Genomic DNA, 20,460 nt, shown 5'->3' on the forward strand with positions numbered 1-20,460 from the left:
CAGATTTAAAATAAAACAGGGAATCTGACTGGTTGTTGTAGACTCCAGGTTTCATAAATCAAACATTTATAACATCACAGAAACACAGGGAAGTATCTGTATGTAATGTAAAACAGCATGTTGTCAAAGACCACTGGGACACTGACCTTCTATTTAAATGATATAAGAAGGACAAAAACAACAAATACAGATCGTTACATTCAACACCATTTTTTTGACAACACTGTTCTTGAAAACTCATAAGATGTTTTATTCCTATGGCAACCACCAAAAATGTTGTAGTAATTTTTAGGCTGTGCAAGGAAGTAATTAAAGGGGCTAATCTGTGGTTGTGGTTTCCAGTAAACTTACAGTACATAAATTGAGCATACTTTTCACTTATGTTCCCAATAACAAACCAATTATACAGGCAATCACATGCTACGATGCAAATGAAAGCCGAACAGTCCTCAAAACTCTCAATCAAAATAAAGCAAACTGAACATCAGAAAAGGAATGTGAAATAAAAATGGCACTCTTAAGTGCTTTTATGAGCATAACACATGAAAGCTGTTGGTTGTAAAAGACAATGAAAGGTCATGAAACACCAAATTTAGGAACATCCATCACCATAGCAACAGTGTAAAAACATCTTACACTTAACGTGGTCTAGGGTTCCAGGGACACTATGTACTAAGTCATGTTCTTTGCTGCTGGAAAATATTTCTCTAGAAATACAAAAACAAAAAAAAAAAAAAAAAAAACATGTCTATTTGCTGACTGCATTCATTTGTATGTGGGTTGATAACTATTGATTGGAAAGCTGCTATGCTACAGATCATTAGGTATCCAGGCTATCTAGACAGAAAATATAAAGCAAAACCTAGTAAGTCTTACAAGTACTGTAAATAAATATATTATACAAATCAATTATTTGCTTTCTAAACAAAGAAAAGCAAGCACCAACATGACAAAACAATTCAACAGGCATACATAAAATATTGTGGGAGAACAATTTTTTGGATGTAGAGATGGGACCCATTAGCCTTAATAAATTATATAGAAATGCATTGGCTGTAGAGACAGATGCTAGGACTACGGCTATGTGCATACATATGTTTTCATCTTTTTATGCTTAAGTGAAAGTTATGTGAAAATACAAACCGAAAAATAATGTGGGCTAGTTAGTTTGGCTTTACATTTTCTGGGTAAACCTGTGGTGCAGCACCATCAAGGTAACATATCACAGATTTAACAACTTGTTTAATCTTGGATGGAGCTTTAGGGCCTGCATTGTATATGATGACTTTGGGAGAAGCAGCCTATAGGGGTGGGTGGGGAAGACTGCTGGAGCGAGGAATAAGAGAAGTATTAATACAAATTTAAATCTTCCCTAGACTAAGAACATTTAACCCGACTGGAGTTCAGTTGAAATGGTGCCTATATTATGCACACTAGTTTTTACATATTCTGAACAGGCAGTAAAAGCCTCTATTTATCTGAATCTATAAGCATTGTGGAGAAATCTTAACTCAGGCAATGAAATCTTGACAGGACAGGAAGTGAAGGGAAATTTCCCCAATGAGATACCGATTTACGAACGTTGAATTTGTTACCAAATAACAAATTTTTGCTCATGCTTAGTACACAGTTTCTCACAAAAGTGAGTACACCCCTCACATTTTTGTAAATATTTTATTATATCTTTTTATGTGACAACACTGAAGAAATTACACTTTGCTACAAAGTAGTGAGATGTACAGCTTGTATAACGGTGTAAATTTGCTGTCACCTCAACATAACTCAACACACAGCCATTAATGTCTAAACCGCTGGCAACAAAAGTGAGTACACCCCTAAATGAAAAACTTCAAATTGGGCCTAAAGTGTCGCCACCATTATTCTCCAGCACTGCCTTAACCCTCTTGGGCATGGAGTTGACCAGCACTTCACAGGTTGTCACTGCAGTCCTTTTCCATTCCTCCATGATGACATCATGGAGCTGGTGGATGTTCGAGACTTTGCACTCCTCCACCTTCCGTTTGAGGATGCCCCACAAATGCTCAATAAGGTTTGTAGTCAGAGTCTTCGAGTGAGAAAGTGATACTCCTAAGCACCAAGGCCTGAGGTGTGCCTTGGCCTGGCTGGCCAGTATAGCTGAAAAGAGGGCATACCCTGAATGTAAGAATAAGAAAAAGTATGAGTATGTATGAAGATTGGGGGAAAACGGGTGGGTGGGAACCCAGAAACGCCGACGAGCCCTGGCCTGACAGAGGAGGAGGCTTAAATAGCCCTCAGACTCCTCCCACAAATACAGGCTAGCCTCCAGCTAGCCTTTACACTTGTAGTCAGTGTCTGAAAGTGAGAAAGTGAGAAAGTGATACTCCTAAGCACCAAGGCCTGAGGTGTGCCTTGGCCTGGCTGGTCAGTATGCCTGAAAGGAGGGCAAAAAGACACAAATTTAGGTGAAGAAGGGTAGGTAACCATCCATCAAGTGGATTAGTGCGCCCAGATGGCAACAGTATATATCTGATAAGTGTCCGCTATGACCGGAGAAACTGCCCCCGACTCCTGACTTGGTGATGAGACAGAACCCCCTATAGAACCTGCGAAGCTACCCAGAACCCAACTAAATGTCCGGTGAACAATTGGATAGAGCCTGAAGCCCGAGACGACCCAGACATGAGAATGAACTGCTTGTGAATGAGAGGATGCGTGGGGGAAGTGGAGCAATGGCTGTCCCGAGGAGTCCCTGCAAAATGATAGCCGAGAAGATCGAAACTTCAACCGGACACCAGTGAAGTGCTCAGCGACCCCCCCCAACCCCTGGCCTACCCATTCTGGTATGGGGAAGTGCGAGGATGAGTGCAAAAAGGACAACTGGCAGGACTTCAAAATGCTGAATACCTGAAGGATGTGATGGAGTAGGTGGATGAGGTCCATGCACTATGGCAATAAGCATTGTCAACATGGAGAAACCATGCCAGGCACAGAATACTGGTCCCACCTGATTCGATCGGGTCGTGCTATAGCCTGTGACCTGGCAACCGCATCTGAATCCTGAACCGAGGAAGAAGGGCCCAACTCCACCCCGGGGAAATAAGTTCCATGGCATGAAACAGTCATACCCAAAGTGACTGAAACCCCCCTACCTGGAACCGGCTGAGGAACGGAAAAGATAACCGGACTGACATCCCTGAGCAGTTTTCTAGGCCACATCCTAGACAAGAGATCAGACAACGGAATCCAGAATCCAGAATCATGACAACGTTTGCCCAACCTACCACTTAAGGACCATCAAGGGGATGATGGATGCCAATACAGCCAAACCTGAGAACACGAACAAGAGAAATGACAGACAACCAGACATGAGAACAACAACACCCCTCTGTGCCTACCTAAGTATGAGAACATGAGCAGAAATGTCAAGACCACTGCGTGTGAATGAACCTGATGATGTATCCCCCCCTCGTGTAAATGGTAAGTGAGCCCGAGTAACCTGCAGCGCAGAGACAGGTAATTGACTGAAAACTCAGGGCTAGTGTACCCACAGACCGTGGTGAGTGATTGTACAGGTGTGGTGTGCTGAGCTCAGAAGGAAGTATAAAGGAAGTCATGTGACGGCATACTTGTGATGGATACTGCAAAATAAAGTGGATGCCTGGCCTGGAACTGTATTGAAACGGGATAGCAAATCCTTCCTCTCCCCCCCTTCCTCTCTGCGAGTGGATGACCCGGATTGGGCTATTTGGAATCGGAAGGACACGGGCATCTGAGGAATCGGAAGGATATCGGCACCTGGGGAATAACATCTTACGCTCATACCCCTGCAGGGGCAGGGCGCTCCAGTGAGTGCAATCACATCAGGGGGAGATTGTTAATTACTGCACGGCTTTATAAATATTCTACTACAAAGAAGAGATCTTCTGGAAAATACGTTATATCACCTTTATCAACATTTTTTGTTGCACACTATATGGGATTTTTTCTTGATACACAGTCAGCTGACGATTTGGACTTTATATTATATATATATATTTGAGGTTTTTAGGTTTTTTTGTACATTATTGCACAGTGGTTTGAACACCACGTGATTTATCTAGTACAATTTTGCACTTGTCACTTTGGATTCCCCAACAAAGGGTCTAATTTATATAAGATTTACATGCACATGGGATTCAGTTTTTATATTATATAATTTTTTAATGTTTTGTTTTTTCACTTATATGGGATAATGACTGTGCCATTGTATTTACATACAGTTTACAATTCTCTTTTGCACTGACTAGCACTTATCACTTTATATTCATAATATACACCATTGCATTGATATATTTTCAATTTTTTATTATTTAGCATTTTTATTACACCTGCCAATTTACACTTGGGAGGGGATTGAATCTTCGCACTGGTGCACCCGTCACGTTAGAAAGATTATTTGTATACCGATACTCCCTCTTCATAACACAGCGCCACTCCCTATTTTCTGATTTCATTCTCTCTGGGTTTTCACTTAGGTGTTCCCTACTTACATAGGGGGGCAGCAGTTGTTTAAACATCCTGAAGCGCGGATCCATTGATAAATAGCTATGACAGAAATGCCAAGACTGAACATAGAGACAGAAATACCAGGACAGAATGCTACGACAGAAATGCTGGGGCAGAAACACAATGACAGGAACGCTATGACAGGAATGCCGGGGCAGAACGCTATGACAGGAACGCCGAGGCAGAACGCTATGACAGGAACGCCGAGGCAAAACGCTATGACAGGAACGCCGAGGCAGAACGCTATAACAAATGCCGGGGCAGAACGCTATGACAAATGCCGGGGCAGAACGCTATGACAAGAACGCTGACAGGAACGCCGAGGCAGTACGCTATGACAAATGCTGGGGCAGAACATTATGACTAAAAACGCAGGGGCAGAACGATATGACAATGCCGGGGCAGAACGCTATGACAAGAACGCTGTGACAAATCCTGGCAGAATACTATGACAAAAAACTCCTGGGGCAGAAACGCTACAATGGAAACTCTGACCAAAGAAAACAAAAAACAACGTAAAAGCAGTAATGTGGTTTACCTCCTCCCTGTCCTGCCAGCCTCCCAGGAATGCGAAGCCCTGCTGACAATGAATGTGACCTTTGCGCTTGAGAATAACATGCGGGTGGGTATTACTGGCAGGTGTAGGATAGTGCTTACAGCTTGGGACGACCAAACCAGATGTGGTGGATGTACAGTAAAACATATGTCCCTATTGCATATCTGACTGCAGCGATGTGAGGAGAAAGGAGCGGACAGGCTGGCGAATCCCCCCACCCCCAAAAACACCGGCGGCCCCCTCATGGAGCCAACTCTGAGCAGGAGAGAGGAGCTGACAGGCGGCCGAAACACCCCCCCCCCCGAACACTGGGAGAGGCGGGCGGCCCCCTCGTGGGGTCAGCACAGTGCAGGAGAGAGAAGCTATCAGGCGGCCGAATCACCCCCCATCATGTAAACCCCCGGAGAAGTGGCAGAGCAGCTCCCATGGCGCAAGATGTGCATGGGGAGAGAGGCGCCGAGGGGGGGGGGAATTGATGGGGGGTGGACGATCACCCCCCCAGCAGGCGGCTCCCTCGTGGAGCTGGATCTGCATGGGGAGAGGAGCCGTGGGGGGGGGGCGATCACCCCCCCAGCGGGGGCAGCTCCCTCTTGGAGCTGGATCTGCATGGGGAGAGAGGAGCTGGGGGGGCAGTCGATCACGCCCCCGGCGGGCGGCTCCCTTGTGGAGCTGGATCTGAATGAGGAGAGAGGAGCTGGCGGGCGGCCGATAACCCCCCCGGCAGGAACGCCGGGAGAAGTGGGCGGGAACACAGAGAAGGCCCCCCCCTTTGCTGGATCTGCCCAGGGAAAAGTAGCTGCTGGGCAGCCGATCGCCCCATCAATCCCCCGGCGGGTAGCCCCCTCGTGGAGCTTGAAGTGTACGGGGAGAGGAGGTGGGCGGCGAACACCCCCGCAAACACCCGGAGAAGCTGGCGGCTCCCACATGAAGCCGATGTTCATGTGGAGAGAGAGGAGCTGGCGGCCGATCATCCACCCTCGGCGGGCGGCTCCCTCATGAAAGAGGAGGCGGGCAGGGGAGAGGAGGCGGGCAGCGAACACCCCCCGCCCAAACACCGGGAGAAGCAGGCTGGACCACCCCATGGAGAATAAAAGGAACTGTGGGTGGCCGATCGACACACCCCCCCCCCCTCGCAACACCGAGGAAAAGCGGGGGGGATGTACCCAGAGGTAACAAGGTGGGTGGCAGGCGGAATCCCCGGTGTGAGCACCGAGAGAGGTACCGCCACCATGGTTGTTGCAGCCAACCGTGGCTCAGCAAGGACCCGGAAGTGACATGTCGGCCCCACCCCCTTCTGAACCCAGAAACGCAGACGAGCCCTGGCCTGACAGAGGAGGAGGCTTAAATAGCCCCCAGACTCCTCCCACAAATACAGGCTAGCCTTTACACTTAGGTCTGGAAACATGCTTTGCCAGTCCATCACCTTCACCCTCAGCTTCTTTAGCAAGGCAGTAGTTGTCTTGGATGTGTGTTTGGGGTCATTATGTTTGAATACTGCCCTGCGGCTCAGTCTCCGAAGGGAGGGGAATCATGCTCTGCTTCAGTATGTCACAGTATATGTTGGCATTCAAAGTTCCCTCAATGAACTGTAGCTCAGCCAGTGCCGGTAGCATTCATGCAGCCCCAGACTATGAAAACAAAAATTAGATAAAAGAAGACAAGGCCAGCTCCATCCCTGTAAGTAGGACTATAGTAGGAATTTTAACCAGTAATTTATTACAAATAGTCATAGATTACCGTCAACTAGGGGATTAAATCTAATCAACCTACTAGATGTGTTCCTCTGAATTGAATAGGGCATACAAGAAAAAAAGAGGGAGGGAAAAAGAGAAATTTCCCAAAAAGAATTCTTCAAAAAGGAACTATTGGTATTCACAAAAATAAGTTTACGTTATTGAAAAATTTCTGTATGGTGACATAATTAAAATAAGCAACCTCCACCACATACATATAAAATCAGATGATTGTCTAAAGATACAGATGGCCACCACAAACTGACATACAGACCCCTCTCATGTAATGCACAGCTATTGCTCCATGTTACATCCTATTTCCAGCCCAAGGTGAAAACAAATTAATGGAGAGCAGGGTAGTCCACTTAGCATTTCTAGCAAACTGCTAATAGATGTAGAGTCGGACTTTCAGTAGCTAGATGGTTAATAAAGTCCGCTTAGGATATTAAATAATACCCCTGGTATCATAGTTCACTTAGATTTAGACAATGGGTTAATACATATGCATCCACCTGAAATTGACAGACCTAGGCTGCCTAGTTAGCACTAGCAGCTGTGGACTGGTTAGTAGATCCTATATGACAAATGTGGGAATAGTAGATTATTTGGATGACTCAAAGTAGATATTGGAAAGGTCTCACCACTGGTCCATCTATCCTGGATCAGTCTCATCCAAGTCCCTCAATACAGCTGTTTTTGGCTGGGTTAGGTCTCAAGAGTGGAAGGGCATGTCCGTCAGGTATCCGCGTGTCTCTTATACACGCCGAACAGCGTGTAGACAAAGTCCGTCAGCTGTCATGTGAGTGGAGATCTCGCGGGTCCTTGCGAGAACTCACAGAGACGTGCGCCAGCACAGAGGGGGTAGTCTAGGTAGTGGCTCATTCGTACCTTCACAGTCAGCGTGCTGACATCATGCTGACATGTTTCACTTGCAATCCAAGTTTCTATAGAGCATGCGCAGGTGTGCAGTGTGGATAATTAAATACCAGTGGCAAGATTACACAGAATCACCAGCTGTTTTCCACTCACGCCCCCTTCCCATTGATCACCCCCAGACTATGACACACCATGCTTGACTGTAGACAAGACACACTTGTCTTTGTACTCCTCACCTGGTGGCCAACACACATGCTTGACACCATCTGAACCAAATAAGTTTATCTTAGTCTCATCAGACCACAGGACAGTAATCCATGTCCTTAGTCTGCTTGGCTTCAGCAAACTGTTTGCGGGCTTTTCCTGTGCATCATCCTTAAAAGAGGCTTTCTTCTGGGACGACAGCCATGCAGACCAATTTGCTGTAGTATGTGGAATATGGTCTGAGCACTGACAGGCTCACCCCCCACCCCTTCAATCTCTGCAGCAATGCTGGCAGCACTCATACATCTATTTCCCAAAGACAACCTCTGTATACTACGCTGAGCATGTGCACTCAACTCCTTTGGTCAACCATGGCAAGGCCTGTTCCGAGTGGAATCTGTCCTGTTAAACCGCTGTATGATCTTGGACCCCACCATGCTGCAACTCAGTTTCAGGGTCTTGGCAATCCTCTTATAGCCTAGGCCATCTTTCTGTAGAGCAACAATTATTTTTTCTCAGATCTTCAGAGAGTTATGTGCCATGCGGTGCCATGTTGAACTTCCAGTGACCAGTATAAGAGTGAGAGCGATCACACCAAATTTAACACCCCTGCTCCCCATTCACACCTTAGACCTTGTAACACCGAGTCAGGGAAAATGGCTAATTGGGACCAATTTGGACATTTTTACTTAGGGGTGTACTCACTTTTGTTGCCAGCGGTTTAGACATTAATGGCTGTGTGTTGAGTTATTTTGAGGTGACAGCAAATTTGCACTGTTATACCAGCTGTACGCTCTGACTACTTTACATTGTAGCAAAGTGAGAAATTAATTTTAATTAGCAGGTAAGAACATGATTCGTTTACATTCAAGCATTTTTTAAGAGTTAAGGAATAAATATAGCATGCATTTAATGCAAACTAACAAGGACATTGGGAATTGCTTTTTGTCTTTAGCAGGAAGAAAGAAAATTTGGCATCCAGACAGCTTAGAGAATTCCTTGCAGACTGGACTATTAGTACTATAAACATGCAGATACAGTGGAAGGAAAAAAGTATTTGATCTCCTGCTGATTTTGTACGTTTGCCCACTGACAAAGAAATTATCAGTCTAATTTAAAGGTAGGTTTATTTTAACAGTGAGAGACAAAACAACAAAAAATCCAGAAAACGCATTTCAAAAAAGTTATAAATTGATTTGCATTTAAATGAGTGAAATAAGTATTTGAGCCCCTTTGCAAAACATGACTTAGCACTTGGTGGCAAAACCCTTGTTGGCAATCAGAGCTCAGAGGTTTCTTGTAATTGGCCACCAGGTTTGCACACATCTATTATGTCCCACTCCTCTTTGCAGATCCTCTCCAAGCCATTAAGGTTTTGAGGCTGATATTTGGTAACTCGAACATTCAGCTCCCTCTACATATTTTCTATGGGATTAAGGTATGGAGACTGGCTAGGCCACTCTAGGACCTTAATGTGCTTCTTCTTGAGCCACTCCTTTGTTGCCTTGGCCGTGTGTTTTGAGTCATTGGGGGTTATTTACGAAAGGCAAATCCACTTTGCACTACAAGTGCAAACTAAAAGTGCAAAGTGCACTTGAAATGGCACTGAAAGTGCACTCGCTGTAGAACCGAGGTGGACATGCAAGGAAAATAAATTTTTTCATTTTAGCCTGCACATGATTGGATAATAAAATCAGCAGAGTTTCCCCTCATTTTAGATCTACCCCTCAGACTTACAGCGACTGCACGTTCAAGTGCACTTTCAGTGCAATTTCAGTGCAATTTCAAGTAGTGCAAAGTGGATTTGCCTTTAATAAATAACCCCCATTGTCATTCTGGAATACTCATCCACGACCCATTGCCAATGCCCTGGTTGAGGGAAGGAGGTTCTCACCCAAGATTTGACGGTAAATGGCCCTGTCCATCGTCCCTTTGATGCAGTGAAGTTGTCCTGTCCCTTTAGCAGAAAAACATCCCCAAAGCAAAATGTTTCCACCTCCATGTTTGACGGTGGGGACAGTGTTCTTGGGGTAATAGGCAGCATTTCTCCTCCTCCAAACACTACGAGTTAAATTGATGCCAAAGAGCTCGATTTTAGTCTTATCTGATCACAACACTCTCACCCAGTTCTCCTTGGGATCATTCAGATGTTCATTAGCAAACTTCAGACCGGTCTGTACATGAGCTTTCTTGAGCTGCAGGATTTCAGTCCTTCATGGAGTAGTGTGTTACCAATTGTTTTCTTGGAGACTATGGTCCCTGCTGCCTTGAGATCATTGACAAGATTCTGTGTAATTCTAGGCTGATTTCCCACGATCATTGAAACTCCTTGAGGTGAGATCTTGCATGGAGCCCCAGACCGAGGGAGATTGACAGTTGTTTTGTGTTTCTTCCATTTGCGAATAATCGCACCAACTGTTGTCACCCACTCACCAAGCTGCTAGGCGAAGGTCTTGTAGCCCATTCCAGCCTTGTGTAGATCTACAATCTTGTCCCTGGCATCCTTGGACAGCTGTTTGGTCTTGGCTACGGTGGAGAGATTGGAATTTGGTTGATTGCTTCTGTGGACGTGTGTCTAATACAGGTAACTACCTTTAAGAGAGTGCTCCTAATCTCAGCTGTATAGAAGACACATGGAAGGCAGATGGAAAACTTTATCGTAGCATCATAGCAATAACATCATCCAACTGCTATGATGCTACAATAAAGTTTCCTATGGAGAAGCTGTAGTGCTGTTGGCTTGTACTTGTTAAGGATTCACTGTGAACTCAATTAACCAGAGCACCGATCACTCTGCACACTAATTGCATTATACAGCTGTAGAGCTTGGATGAGTTTTCTCTTGATAGAAGACACATGGGAGCCAGAAACCTTGCTGATTTATAGGGGATCAAATACTTCTTTTACTCATTAAAATGCATATCAATTAATAACTTTTTTGAAATGCATTTGTCTGGATATGTCTCTCACTATTAAAATAAACCTACCATTAACTTAGACTGATCATTTCTTTGTCAGTGGGCAAATGGATCAAATACTTTTTTTCCCCTCACTGTTAGTTGCATAATTCCCAAAAGTCTATAAAAAATACAAGAAACACACAGCTATAGAAAAAATGTTAAGTTCATAAAAAATGTATTTCTTTTTCATACATCATGGGACACAGAGTTAGGCTAATATTCATTACCTACTGGGTTATAAGCCATCTCTAGGTGAATGAACACTGGTAGACAAAGTCTTAGACAGGAAGTGATCCCCTATATAACTTCTATACAGGAAGTACATCCGTTTTTGTACCAGTGTCTGCAAGGTGGATGGGCACGTTTGTTTGAGCTCTCTGAGCTCCAGGTCTCTAGTCCCACAGACGTTTTTTAAATGAATCAAGGGATTGACTGATCGGATCCATTTGACACAGGCTCTATACGCTTAGATAAATGGTACCCGAGCCTCGCAAAGACGACTCAAGATCATGCAAGGTTTTGCTTGTAATGCGACCTCTGGGCGCTGGACCCTCAAAGTGGAATCCTGGACACCACAGCACTAAGGCATTCCTGCAGGGTGCTGTACAGATCCAAGGGAGTGGACCCTAAACATGAAAAAGGTTACCCAGTCCTTGAAGGTCCTCAAGTGACAGGAACCCGCTGTGATGGGTGAAGATTGGGCTCTTCGTTTCTGCTGCCCTGTGCCTGGATGGCTAAGTGAAACCCCTTTATTTACTTATTGTGGGGTGTCCCAGTGATTGTAACAATCAGTCAAGCTAGCTAGAGGCTGGACACCTGTGTGCATTGACCATATGGGGGAGTTTGAGCTAGCTGTGGGTGTTTGCAAAGTGTACCTGTTTTACTTGTGTCTGGCTGTTTACCTGTATGATGGCGCATGACGATGCGCCATTTCGCCTTAGTTTGCCATGGCGCACGCGGCTTCGCTATAGGTGTCATGCACACTCAAAGCCACACATGCGCCGTAGCCTAATCTGGGCACACGAACATTTGTGTCATATGCGATTACAGCCACGCTCGTTCGCCGGGGCAGCGCACATGCATGCGTATAACGTTTCGGGGCAAAGCAAGCTTATTTAAGCTGTGTATGCCAAGCATGTGGTGCTTCCAGAAGGCAGCTGTGGGACACAGAGCAGGCTCTGAACCAGGCATTTGCAGCGGTTAATTCGTCCTTACCTGGGTCACGCGAGTCACCAGGTGTTGCTTTGCAGGCTAAGGTGCTTAGCAGGAATGTTGCATAGGGGCTTGGTGAGCCCTAATAAAAGGGTCTCCCTTCTGAGGTGTGTTAATACTACACCCAAGTACTCCCTTTTTGTGGCTTCAAATGTCAATGCCTTCAGAAAAGAGGAGCGGTACTAGCACTACAGGGAAGGGCACACCTATGTTGTCAGTAGCTCCTGATGAATCTAGTCGTATCCCTAGTGTTGTATCCCTTGAAAGACCAGAGGCTTTCGGGCAATCTGAGTCACTGTGGGTATCTGGTATCGTGCCTACAATCAACACTGCTGCTTCACCCTTTATCACCAAGGATGAACTGTCCACGGCCCTAGCCAGGATTGCTGGCATGATTGCCTCCATCTCGCCGGGTGGCAAGAAGCGTGACAGATCCCCCTCCCCTGAGCCCCCTAGTTTGGAGCAGGAACGCGTTGAGGATGTGGAAGAGCTAAAAGCTCAGGATTCTGTGGAGAGCCTGGTGGATGAGTCTGCTTCTGAGCAATCTGGACAAGAAGATATCCAGTTGGTGTCTGCTTCTCAGTCGCAGAGGCTTTTGATCCAGACTCTTACCGAGATGGTTCATTCTGCCTTCAAGTTGCCTCTTGCAGAGGTTACTAAGCCCCCTGGTCCTCTTTGGGGTCCCTGAGGCCTCTTCAGGCTGCACAGGCTTTCTCCTTACACCCACTGTTGGAACAGGCAGTGTATTCTGATTGGGAACATCCTGACAGGATTTTTATTCCTCCTAAGGTTTTCCCTTTTATACCCCATGGATGAAAAATTCATAAAGAAGTGGAGCATGCCAGCAGTAGATGCAGCAGTCTCTTCCTTGAACAAGAATTTAACTTGTCAGGTAGATAATGTGGATAAAAACAAGGCGCCACTCTAAGTGCAGAAATTACAAGAGGTTTATTGGAGAACTAAGAAAAGTGGTACTCACAAGGGTACATCGTAAAAGGCATGTTGGCAATTGGATGCCGGGTATCCTGGAGTGTCTCTGATCCAAGTCTGGATAGCAGTAGTGTCCAATGGACAGGCTGCGCCGGTGGATGCCGCCGCTTCCTGTCGTTGGAACGCATGCTGGAAACCAGGGAGATGAGATCACTTCCGGATTGGCAGACGTGTAGGCAACGCATTTGCGGAGCTACACTCCTTCCTCAGGCCTAACGTGAGATGTGATTGGACTAGGATTAAAAGGCCGGTGAGTAGAGCTGATTGGTTGAAAACGTGCTCTGTGCATTGGATTTTGCTGCAATCACTCAAGTTGGCACAAACAATGACTGGTTAAAATTACATCAAACAACAAATGCTAAAATTGCACAATGCATATCAAATACCAATTTAAAAACATGAGTAAGAAGAATATGTAGAAATTGTGTAAAAAAAAAAAAAAAATGTAGATAATAAATATGAATAAAGGAAAAAGAAAAAGAAATGACACAAAGACAGTTTGTGTCCCGAACAAGGGATCCTCTGGCAATCGGAGCAGATGCTCTGGTAGTTCCATGGAGCCAGTACTCCCTGGTTTATGCTTTTCCCCCCCGATCCCTCTCCTTCCACCTTTGTTGCGCAGGATTCAGAGAGAGAGGGTTCCAGTCATTCTGGCCCTGGTTCCCGGAGATTGCGAGACTGACAATAGACGGGCCATGGACGCTTCTACGTCGCCCGCTTCTACGTCGATCTACTGTCTCAAGGCACTATTTTCCATCCCAATTTTCAATCTCTAAATTTGATGGCAAGGCTATTGAAGCCAGGGTGTTGAAGGACCATGGCATCTCAAGACCAGTGGTGTCTACCCTCGTTAATACTAGAAAAGCTGTCACTACGAAGATCTATCATAAGGTCTGGAAGACTTATATTGCTTGGTGTGAAGCCAGAAAATGGCATCCTCGGAAATACACGATTGGGAGAATTCTCTCTTTTCTACAGTCAGCTGTGGAAATCAGATTGGCTTTGAGTACAATCAGAGGTCAGATTTCAGCCCTGTGAGTATTCTTCCAAAGGCCTTTAGCCTCCCATTCGCTGTTCCGAACCTTTATGCAGGGGGCAACTCGTTTGCTTCCCCCCATAAGGTCACCTGTGTCCTTGGGACTTGAACTTGGTGCTGTCTGTGTTAGAGAAACAACCATTTGAGCCCATCTAGGAAACTCCTCTAGACTTGCTGTCACGCAAGCTAGCCTTCCTGATGGCCATCACCTCAGCTAGAAGGGTGTTGGAGTTGGCGGCCCTTTCGAGCAGGGAACCATACTTGATCCCTCAACAGGACAGGGTTGTGTTATGACCTGTTTCATCCTTTTTGCCAAAAGTGGTGTCAGCCTTTTACTTAAATCAGGACATTATTTTGCCTTCTTTTTTCTCTCAGCCTCGTTCAGCGGAAGAGAGACGAATGCATTCCTTGGACGTTGTCCAGGCAGTCAAGGTTTATTTGTCTAGATCTGCGGAGATCCGAAGATCAGACTCCTAATTCTTATCTATCTCATCTTATCTGAGCTTATTCTACCAGGGGTGTAGGAACCTCCTGGGCTTTTCGCCATCAGGTATCTGTGGCTCAGATTTGTAAGGCTGCTAACTGGTCTTCAGTGCATACGTTCACAGAATTTTATCAAGTGGATGTTCGAGCAGCCAAGGATTCGGCTTTTGGCCGCAGTGTACTGTGGGCTATCGTATAAGGGCTGATGGCTATTGTTTGGCAGGGTGTCTCCCTCCCCTCAAGGCTATTGCTCTGGGACATCCCAGTAGGTAATGAATATTAGCCTAACTCTGTGTCCCATGCTGTATGAAAAAGAAAATAGGATTTTTCCATTATACTTACCTGTAAAATGATTTTCTTTACATCATGGGACACAGGATCCCTCCCCTCATTTTTGAGGATTCAGTGCTTGCTACAAAACTGATGTACTTCCTGTATGGGAGGGGTTATTATAGGGGATCACTTCCTGTCTAAGACTGTGTGTCTACCAGTGTCCATTCACCTAGAGGTGGCGTATAACCCAATAGGTAATGAATATTAGCCTCTGTGTCCCATGATGTACTTAAAGAAAAGGATTTTATAGGTAAGTATGACGAAAAAATCCTATTTTTTTTTTTAGGGGGCACAGTTTGTCAATAGCCAAAAGAAAACATTTAGAAGAGAGCACCTAGGTGCCTTCTAAATTTTTGCCTTCTAGTCAAGATAGGCAAAAACTGTAAGAAAAAGCATTGGGGCACCCACACAACAAACGCCCAAGAGTTGATAAAGGGTATTGCAACCTTTTCTTGCAGGATTGGAGAGCATTCAGGTTCTCGCCACTTACCTGATATGGTCCCCAAGCATGGTGACTCACCAGAACCACGTCAGCTCACCATACCACTTGGACTCCTTAGACTCAGGCTGGGAAGTGGAGGACTCCCAGCTCATTGGCTCCTTGAAAATTAGTTTTGCCCTTCTCCCCACAAAATGTGATCTGGAGAATGTTTTATGTATAGAAAAAAAAAAACATAGAAAAGGGGCCTGGAGAGCTTATGGGGCTTTCATGGTCAAACTGATGCAGTGGAATCAATACTACCTCCAGTATTTCTCTCGATAACAGCACTCTCACCTCAACCACAGAACTCCAAACATCCATTAAAGAACATCACAGCAAACACCAGGCTTTGTGGTCCCAGATAGACAACCTTGAGAACTGACATAGGTGGAATAATATTTATTTGAGAGGCATTCTGAAACCCAAGGGCCAGAATGATCTCTTGCCCTCCAAGGGGATTTTTAAAATTCTTCTGGACAACTCAGCTACAGACCAAATTAAAATAGATTGGGTCAACTGGAGACATGGCTACCGAAACCCTAACCATTCATGCCCAAGGGCACAACTGATACTCAATCTTTCTACAAACAATTTAAGGACATACTGATCCCAATATTAAATACGACCTTTGATGCCATTTTGGATTTCTTTCCATTCTCTAAGCCAGCGTTTCCCAACCTTTTTCCAGTTGGCACCCTTTAAAAAGTATTTTCAGTCTTGAGGCATCCCTGTCCAAAGCTTGGTTCATGTTACTGTGTGTCATGGAACACATGCAAAATCGCACTTATTCCTGACATACAGACATTGCTCTGCTTCTTAGGGGTGCCATTTATTCTTAATGGTACCCCATACATTGGCAAGCATGTTTTTCGTGTGGCATAATTTTAAAAAAACGGTCGGGGACTTTTCCCTGCATTCTGCTGGTAGGGAAGCCCATTGAAATTAATGGGCTGCTCTACATGCAGCACGCATCCATACAGATGAGAACCAAGGGATTGTTCACGTCAGGTTGGAGGTGTGGTAAAACCACATGGTTGAGCCGTTTTTACCATTCCCAACTGCGCCTCCTTTAGCTGCAGAGGCAGCAGCTGGGATGCACACTTGCTGCAGCTGCAGGTATACCCAGGGTGAATGGGGCAGCACTGCAATAAAACCACAACTGTGTGCATTGCACAGTTGTAGTGTGGGGATGCTGCATTTACGGGCTTAAAACCGGTGGTAAGGAGGCATATTGCCTCTTTACCACCTGCCAAATGCCTCTGAAAAGCAATCTGATCATGGATTGGTTTTCAGAGGAGCAGCAGTCCTTGCTGCTATCACAAACAAGCCCTAAAAAAAGTAGTTCTGATGGTACAGGAATAGGGGGTCAGGATTAAAAGTAACATACATACACAAGTACAAACACACACACCTATACATGCACACAAAACAGACACATACACACACACACCCACCCAGACATATACACACATGTGCACACAGACATATGTATAAAGCCCTTTAAAAAGTTAAATACAGTACCTTTCCTCAGCCCCCCTCCCTTTACTTTGCCGAAGGCTGACAGAGCTCCTTCACGGTGCCAATGTACAGTTCAGCAGCGGATCGGGCTCATCGGACAGCCCTTTTTTTTACCAAAGTCCTACGGCACACCTGAGGGCCTCTGGCGGTATACTGGTTGAGAAAGGCTGCTGTCTAAGCAGTCAAAGGAAGCTCACATGTTAATTTCCAAAGATCTTTCCACCCTACTTTATGTTTAAGTTACGGGCCAATTTCATTGCTTAACAGTGACCTAAAGATATATACTATCATATACTTATCCCCTTTTTATTTAATGCAGAACAAGTGGGATCTGTCCCACAATGTGAAGCATACTGCGCAATGCGCCATACTTGACAACTCCATAATGGGGCAACATAGCAGACGCATATTTGGTGCTTTAGCTGCAATACATTACAACTATATGAACACGAACTGAAATGCTAGGATATAATTTACAGCACATAGGTTGCATTTAAAAAAATAAAGAAGAAGTTGTCAACCAGGTTCTTGGGTAGTTGATTTTAACGAATGTGATTACATACAATAAGCCTCATTTTTAAAAGTGTTCAAGGGAACAAATTCCTTGGCTAGGGTGCACTATAAAGACAGTCATGCAGCAATTATCAATGCAGAAATGAATTTTGCACTCCGGTGCTCTTTAGGTATATCTGCATTAGGATACTCTACCTACAGTCAGTAATTTTTGCATGGCACTAAGGCCTGGTTCACCCCTATGCGTTATTCATGCTTTTTGCGGAAATGCCCTACAGTCCATTTAACATGGTTTCCTATGGGGACAAATCTCTGTTTTTCTTCAGTCGCTGCTTTTTTGGAAAGGGTCAGAGACTTTTTTAAATGCAAAATGGTGTGTTTTTTGGTTCAACAGACTTCAATGGAGAAGCTGCAGATAAGTATGTAGTGCATTTTTGCTGCGTTTTACATTTTTCAATCTGCCCAACAAATTAGCCAAAAAAAAAGGCATAAAACACTAAATGCACCACAGAAACACATAAAATGCAAACTGCATAGGTGTGAACCAGGTCTAAAGTGGACTTTTTACATTACTTTGCCTGTTTATTTTAAAAATGACACAGAATGTTAGGGTTTGGGAGAACCTCCTAACTGTTGTGTGGTTTGCAACGTGCATAATTCTGTAAATAGATCTCAACATTTACATAAAAATTGAGGTCACAATTTGCCCTAAAAAGAGAACTTCTTTACATTTTTGTAATAGGTAAGCATTTGATATTTGTACATGACATAATATAAATATGAGATGTTTGACTGCTCTGGGAAAGCTTTAACATCTGGTCAGTGCAGACATTATTAGTGAGGCATGACAAACCCGTGTCTTGATCCTGCAGAATGCACTGAGCTGGAGTGATGTTGCTACAGCAACGAGGCGTGCTACATTAAGCTGTATCTTACTGCAGATGTTCTCAACTTATCAAGCATGTTTTACATGTTCACATTATGTAAAAATTATGATTTACCTCTAAACAAAGTTAAAGAAAGAAAATTTCTGGTCTAATTAGAAATGGACGATTACTTAAAAAGGCAAGCTGTTGAAAGCAAATAAGTTCCTAGCAAACTATGAACCAATAATGAGCAACATGACAACCTCACAAACTATGTACAGTGTCTGTGATCTACATATTTAAATAAACATCCTATTTTACAATCTCATTGTGGATGTAGTGTACCTCTACATGCACAATAATATGTTAAAGTGGAACATAAGACAACTTTTTGTAGCTGAACTTGAAAGAGAAAATTCCAGGCAGAAAAAAACAAAAACACCAGTACTGAATTCACTAAAGAACGGAACATCACACCTGAATTTAACTTGATATCAGTTTCTTACCATTTTCTTTACAACAGACTTCTTAAAAATCCCTACATAGCAGGACAGCAGAGAGGGAGAGGCAAGTACTAAGCACCAATCAGGAGCTGTGCACATTACAAAGAAAAGGCAGTATCTGGGCCCCACCAGCCACTGTCTTTATTTATGCCTCCACCTGTTCACCATGGTCCTCTTTGAAGCAGAGACACAGCATACATGTGTCAAAGAAATGGCTGGACGCCATGCCTGAGTCCATTTATTGCACAATTCCAAAGTGACACACACCGGACAATGCTGGGCTCTGAGGAAGAAGGTATTCCTTCGAAACGCGTCAGTCGGTAGTGGCCCCTGAAATCTTCCCTGTTACCATCTGTCTTGTCATAGACCAATTGCTGTCATCTGGAGATTATTTGTATCGCGAGTTTTCTTCCATACGTTTGTGAGTAGCTTTTTAACTTGATTTTTAAAATTATATCCATATAATATATATATGCACCCTTTTGTTCTTTCTTCTCTTTTGACTGTTAGGATACCCCTATCCCTGAGGGCAGCAAGGCTTGAGGCATTATCCACCACAAACTCTAGTCCACCTGGTAACTCACTTGTGCGCAGGAGTGTTTGTTTTCTGCAGCCATTTCTTTCTTTGATAGCAGTATCAGCGAAGCGAGTCAGAGCTAGCACCCATAGGTGGAGCCTAATCACTTCACCTGGAGTGGTGTCCTCATTGTTTCCTTGACAGCATACATGTGGAAAGGAAAGAAAAGGGAAAACAGCTCATGGACCTGGATAGGGCCTATCCTGGATTACAGGTAACAGAGTGCTGCAATTAAGTTTTTAGAACAGGAGTAGGTTCAAAAAACTTTTTTTAAAATTGATAGGGGCTTTAAAGCCATCGGAAAACCATGCTTCCTAAAAAGGGCTACACCTAATATTGCATTTGGTCATTGAAAAACACTCACTGAAAGTGTCCTTTATTTAAATATAAGCAGTTTTTTTTTTTTTTTTTTTAACGTGAACATTTTGTAAACTAGTCATTAAAGGCTGTCATGTGAATGACAGAAGCCTTCTCATAGTACTGCTAATTTACAATAATTGTAAATGTAGGCACACAATCACATCTGTTGCCTAGCAGTGGTGCAGGTTGGAGTTTCACTTTTTTTTTTTTACTTGGCAATGAATACAGAAAACTTGCCGCTGCCTCTCAAGCAGCAATAGGGAAATCACCTTATATGCACAGAATAGTAGTTGCAAAGGTCAGGTAAATGGTCATCTAATATAGTTCTATTACTAAAATTAACAGATCACACAAATCAGCACAGGGTTACAAAAACAAAAAACTGGTCTTATGCTCTCTTATGTGACCCAAAGCCTATACAACATAACTGCAAGCTGGTTGTGACCAAGTTGATCGACCAATCAACTTGGTACATTCAGCCTGCCCATTAACGCTTCGAATCTCAGGCCGGTTCCTGCTGAACTGGCCGAGATTCGAACTGTGTTTAGCCAGCCTAAACAGGCCATGCACGGTGCAAATTTTTTTCCTTCAACCACGGTTTGAAGGAAAAATTTGCATGATTCCCCTATCAACACAGAGCATTGACAGGGTAATCAACAATTGTTGTCTCCTGGTGGGGGGGGGGGGGGAGCCATCCGTGTCGGGAGAAGACAGTGAGTATTGCTAGCGGCT

The 20,460-nt window shown here is 44.3% G+C and overlaps 1 protein-coding gene across 4 annotated transcripts in view; it reads right to left on the minus strand.

Moving 5' to 3' along the window:
• The window catches only part of LPP (LIM domain containing preferred translocation partner in lipoma), a 582,414-nt gene that overhangs the window by 259,496 nt on the left and 302,458 nt on the right, over positions 1–20,460 (minus strand). The gene's annotated exons all lie outside the window — the stretch shown is intronic.

Source organism: Aquarana catesbeiana, linkage group LG04 (assembly GCF_042186555.1).
Source record: "Aquarana catesbeiana isolate 2022-GZ linkage group LG04, ASM4218655v1, whole genome shotgun sequence".
Classification (NCBI taxonomy): Eukaryota; Metazoa; Chordata; class Amphibia; order Anura; family Ranidae; genus Aquarana; species Aquarana catesbeiana.